Genomic DNA, 5652 nt, shown 5'->3' with positions numbered 1-5652 from the left:
AAACTGTTGAAGGGGAAGAGAACCAAGAGTCTGAGATTTGGGGGCGGTGGCAGGGAATCCATAAGAATATTAAAATCACCACCAATTACAATAGAGGTGCAATGAGTGAGAATAACAGGGAATCAAGTGCTAAAGTCTTCAAAGACTGTGGTAGAGACATTTGCTACACGTACATTTCATAAAGGACTGGTACGCAGTATGTCTGAACCTCATTTTTTTATTGAAGTATAGTTGACTTACAATATTGTATTAGTTTCAGGTGTACAGCAAAGTGATCCAAGGTTTGGTCAGATTATACTTCATTATAGGTTATTACAAGATATTGAATATAATTCCCTTTGCTATTCAGTATATCCTTGTTTCTTATCTATTTCATGTATAGTAGCTTGTGTCTGTTAATCCCATACTCCTAATTTGTCCCTCCTCTTCCCTCTCCCCTTTTTGTAACCACAAGTTTGTTTTCTATGTCTGTGAGTCTGTCTCTGTGTTGTATATAGATTCATTTGTATTCTTTTTAGATTCCATATAAGTGATATATAGTAGTTGTCTTTCTCTGACTTACTTCTCTAAATATAATATTCTCTAGGTCCATCCATGTTGCTGCAAATGGAAATATCTCATTCGTTTGTTTTTAAGGCTGAGTAATATTCCATTGTATACATACACCACTTCTTCTTAAGCCAATTGTTTGTTGATGGACACTTAGGTTGTTTCCATGTCTTGGCTATTGTAAATAGTGTTGCTATGAACATTGAGGTGTGTGTATCATTTCAAATTAGAGTTTTAATTTTTTCTGGATATATACCCAGGAATGGAATTTCTGGATCATATAGTAGTTCTATTTTTAGTTTTTTAAAAAGGAAGCTCCATGCTGTTTTCTTTGGCTGCCCACTTTACATTCCCACCAACAGTGTATGAGGGTTCCCTTTTCTCCACACCCTCTCCAGCATTTAATATTTGTAGACGTTTTAATGATGGCCATTCTGAGTGGTGTCAAGTGATGCCTCGTGTTTTTGATTTGCATTTTTCTAATAATTAGTTCAGCATCTTTTCATGTGCCCATTGGCCATCTGTATGTCTTCTTTGGAAAAATGTCTATTTAGATCTTCTGCCCGGTTTTTGATAGGTTTGTTTGTCTTTTCAATATTGTGTTGTATGAGCTGTTTGTATATTTTGGATATTAACACCTTGTTGGTCACATCATTTGCAAATATTTTCTCCCATTCCATAGGCTGTCTTTTCATTTTGTTGATGGTTTCTTTTGCTGTGCAAAAGCTTTTAAGTTTGATTAGGTCCCATTTGTTTATTTTTGCTTTTATTTCTTTTGACTAGAGAGACGAAACTAAGAAAATATTGCTACGATTTATGTCAGAGAATGTTTTGCCTATATTCTCTTCTAGGAGTTTTATGGTGTCATGTCTTATATTTAGGTCTTTAAACTATTTTGAGTTTATTTTTGTATGTGGTGTGACAGAGTGTTCTAATTTCATTGATTTACATGTAGTTGCCCAGCTTTCCTAACACCACTTGTTGAAGAGACTATCTTTTCTTCATTGCATATTCTTGCCTCCTTTGCAAGAGGAGGAAAGAATAGATTAATTGACAGTAGGTGCATAGATTTATTTCTGTGCTCTCTATTCTGTTCCATTGATCTATTTGTCTATTTTTGTGCCAATACCATGCTGTTTTGATTACTGTAGCTTTGTAGTATTGTCTGAAGTCTGGAAGGGTTATGCCTCCAGGTTTGTTCTTTTTACTCAGGATTCCTTTGGCAATTCTTGGCCTTTTGTGGTTCCATATAAATTTTAGGGTTATTTGTTCTAGTTCTGTGGAAAATGTCATGGGTATTTTGATAGGGATTGTCTTAAATCTGTAGTTTGCTTTGGGTAGGATGGCCATTTTAACAATATTAATCCTTCCAATCCAAGAGCATGGACTATCTTTCCATTTGTTTGAATCATGTTCAATTGCTTTTATCAATGTTTTATAGTTTTCAGCATATAGGTCTTCCACCTCCTTCGTTAAGTTTGTTTCTAGTTATTTTTGTTGACGTGATTTTAAATGGGATTTTTTTTTCACTCTCTGATATTTCATTATTTGTGTAAAGAAATGCAACAGATTTCTGTATATTAATCTTGTATCCTGCTGCATTGCTGAATGCATTTATTAGTTTTAATAGTTTCTGTGTGGAATCTTTAGAGTTCTCTACATACAGTATCATGTCATTTGCAAATAGTGACAGTTTTACCTCTTCCCTTCCAGTTTGGATATCTTTTATTTCTTTTTCTTGTCTGATTACTGTGGATAGGACTTCCAATAGTATGTTGAATAGAAGTGGTAAAAGAGGGCATCCTTGGCATGTTCCTGGATTTAGGGGGATGGCTTTCAGCTTTTAACCATTGAGTATTATGTTGGCTGTGAGTTTGTTGTAAATTGCTTTTATTGTTGAGATGTGTTCCCTCTGTACCCACTTTGGTGAGAGTTTTTATCATGAATGAATGTTGAATTTTGTCAAATGCTTTTTCTGCATCTGTTAAGATGATCATGTGGATTTTTATCTTTCCATTCGTTAAAGTGGTGTATCACATTGATTGATTTGTGTGTGCGTTGAATCATCCTTTCAACCCTAGAATTAATCTACCTTGATCATGGTGTATGATCTTTTTTATGTATTGTTTGACTCAGTTTGCTAATATTTTCTTGAGGATTTCTGCATCTATATTCATCAAAGCTAATGACCTGTAATTTTCTTTTTTTTTGGTATTGTCTTTGGTTTTCATATCAGGGTGATGTTGGCTGCATAGAATGAATTTGGGAGTGTTCCATTCTCTTCAGTTTTTTGGAATAGTTTGAGAAAGATAGGTATAAGTTCTTCTTTGTATGTTTGGTAGAATTCTCCAGTGAAGCCATCCAGTCCTGGACTTTTGTTTGAAGGGAGTTTTTAAATTACAGATTCTACTTTACTTCTTGTGATCGGTCTGTTCAAATTATCTGTTTCTTCTTGAATCAGTTTTGGCAGGCTGTATGTTTCTAGAAACTTGTCCATTTCTTCTAGGTTGTTCAATTTGTTGTCATATAACTGTTGATGTGTTCTCTTATGACTTTTTGTACTTCTGTGGTATCAGTTGTTATTTCTCCTGTACTATTTCTTTTTTTATATAGTTTAATGTATTTTAATAGCAAACTTACAGGAACAGCACAGAAGACAGACAACATTAAAAACATGTACTTGCATATAGGACAACTCAGTTAGAAAAGTATAGTGAATGGATGGAATCTACTGTATGATAAAAATGCTACAAACACCATTTAGTTGCAGTCAATAAGAAATTTGCTTGTTTTAAAAAAAATCCAAATGCTGGCATTGTCCAGAAAAATTTAACAGGTTTATTTATAATTGTTATAAAGTTGAACTGCTGAAACTTGTTCACTGAAACATTTTGACTTGCATTAATGCTTTATGTCCCCACATTTATATTAAAAATTTATACACAAATGAAAATGGAAAAACTGCCAATACCTGATTTCTGTCCCCCATTTTTCCACCTGCAATCATATACTTAGGTACCTTTTGACCCCACAGGGCAAAAAATAAATCTAACGTTCAGAACTACCAATAACAGGAAGAGAATTTTTTTTTTTTAAAGAATGAAATGTTTCCCATCATAGTGGATTCTTAAGCACGTTCTCCACGTATGTGGCGTGCTAGCTGGATGTCTTTTGGCATAATTGTTACACATTTGGCATGGATAGCACACAGGTTTGTGTCTTCAAAAAGGCCAACCAGATAGGCCTCACTTGCCTCCTGCAAAGCACCAATAGCTGCACTCTGGAAGCACAGATCTGTTTTGAAGTCCTGAGCAATTTCCCACACCAGACGCTGGAAGGGAAGTTTGCAAATCAGAAGTTCAGTGGACTTCTGATAACGTCTAATTTCACGGAGTGCCACGGTACCAGGCCTGTAACGATGAGGTTTCTTTAGAGGGAGCACTCTTGCGAGAGGCTTTTGTAGCCAGTTGCTTCCTCGGTGCTTTACAACCGGTCGATTTGTGGGCAGTCTGCTTTGTACGAGCCATGGTATAGAGACCTGCTTACTTACCTCCCTTCTCCTTTGGCTGGAGCTCAGCGAGCTAGAGGCAGCACTGGCGCTGGAGAGCGACAGTGGCGCGGTGGTGGCAGCGAACACAATTCCCTGTATCATTTCTTATTTTGTTTATTTGGTTCCTCTCCCTTTTCCTCTTGGTGAGTTTGTCTATAGGTTTGTCAATTTTTTTTTTCCGAAAAACAGCTCTTGGTTGTATTGATTTCTTCTATTGTTTTTTTTAATCTCTATTTTATTTATTTCCTCTCTGACCTTTATTTTTTCCTTCCTTCTGCTGACTTTGGGTTTTGTTTGTTCTTCTTTTTCTAATTATTTTATGTGGTAGGTTACATTGTTTATTTGATGTTTTTCTTTTTTCTTGAGGAAGGCCTGTATTGCTATGAACCTCTCTCTTAGAACAGCTTTTACTGGATTCCACAAATTTTGTAAGGTTGTGTTTTCATTTTTGTTTGTCTCGAGGTATTTTCTGATTTCTCTGATTTCATTGTTGACCCATTGGTTTTTTAGTAGCATGTTGTTTAGTCTCCATGTGTTCGTTTCTTTTCCCATTTTTCTTTATGTGGTTGATTTCTAGTTTCATACTGTTGTGATCAGAAAAGATGCTTGAAATAATTTCTATCCTCTTAAATTTGTTGGGGCTTGATTTGTGGTCTATACTAGAGAACATGCCATGCGCTCTTGAAAAGAATGTGTATTCTGTTTTGGTAGGGTTTATTTTTGGCACGTTTTATATTATACCATAGATTTCATATGTTGCTTTTTTTCTTTTTTTTTCCATTTGTCTGATTGGGTGATTTCCATTATTCTATCTTCCAGATCACTTATTTGTTCTTCTGTGGCATTTAGTCTGCTATTCATCACTTCTAGATAGGTTTTTATCTCGGCAATTGAATTGTCTAGTTTTTACAGGTTCCTCTTTATAGTTTCTAGTTCCATGTTACAGTGATCTGTATTTATATTGATAATCTTTCTTCATTAATTTAGGGTTTTTTTAACATGTTTATTGGAGTATAATTGCTTTACAATGTTGTGTTCGTTTCTGCTATATAACAAAGTGAATCAGCTATATGTATACATATATCCCTATATCCCCTCCCTCTTGCATCTCCCTCCCATCCTCCCTATCCCACCCCTCTAGGTGATCACAAAGCACTGAGCTGATCTCCCTATGCGACGCAGCTGCTTCCACACTTACATTTGGTAGTGTATATATGTCAATGCTACTCTCTCACTTCGTCCCAGCTTACCCTTCCCCCTCCCCATGTCCTCAAGTCTTTTACACTATAAAACTCTTAGAGGAAAACATAGGAAGAACACTCTTTGACATAAATCACAGCAAGATCCTTTTTGACCTACATCCTAGAGAAATGGAAATTTTAAAATTTAGTATTTTTTTATTACCTTCTTTTTGAACTTGGGGTCTAGGAGATTGGTGAGGTCTGTTTCATTATTGTTCTTTCAGGAGATTTCTCTTGTTCTTTCAATTGGGACTATTTCCTCTGCCTTTTCATTTTAATTAACTTTCTCTATCTCTATGAATTTAGGAGAAA

At 35.4% G+C, this 5652-nt stretch overlaps 1 pseudogene across 1 annotated transcript; it reads right to left on the bottom strand.

Moving 5' to 3' along the window:
• Nucleotides 1–2037: 2037 nt before the first annotated feature.
• Nucleotides 2038–4194, bottom strand: LOC309660541 (histone H3.3A pseudogene; annotated as a pseudogene). Its single transcript has one exon. The product of its transcript is annotated as a histone H3.3A pseudogene (transcript).
• Between the last annotated feature and the right edge of the window lie 1458 nt (nt 4195–5652).

This window comes from Balaenoptera physalus, assembly GCF_965194825.1.
Source record: "Balaenoptera physalus genome assembly, chromosome: 4".
In the NCBI taxonomy this organism is placed as follows: domain Eukaryota; kingdom Metazoa; phylum Chordata; class Mammalia; order Artiodactyla; family Balaenopteridae; genus Balaenoptera; species Balaenoptera physalus.
The sequence above is the reverse complement of the archived record's forward strand: the minus strand, read 5'-3'. Positions and strand labels throughout refer to the sequence as shown.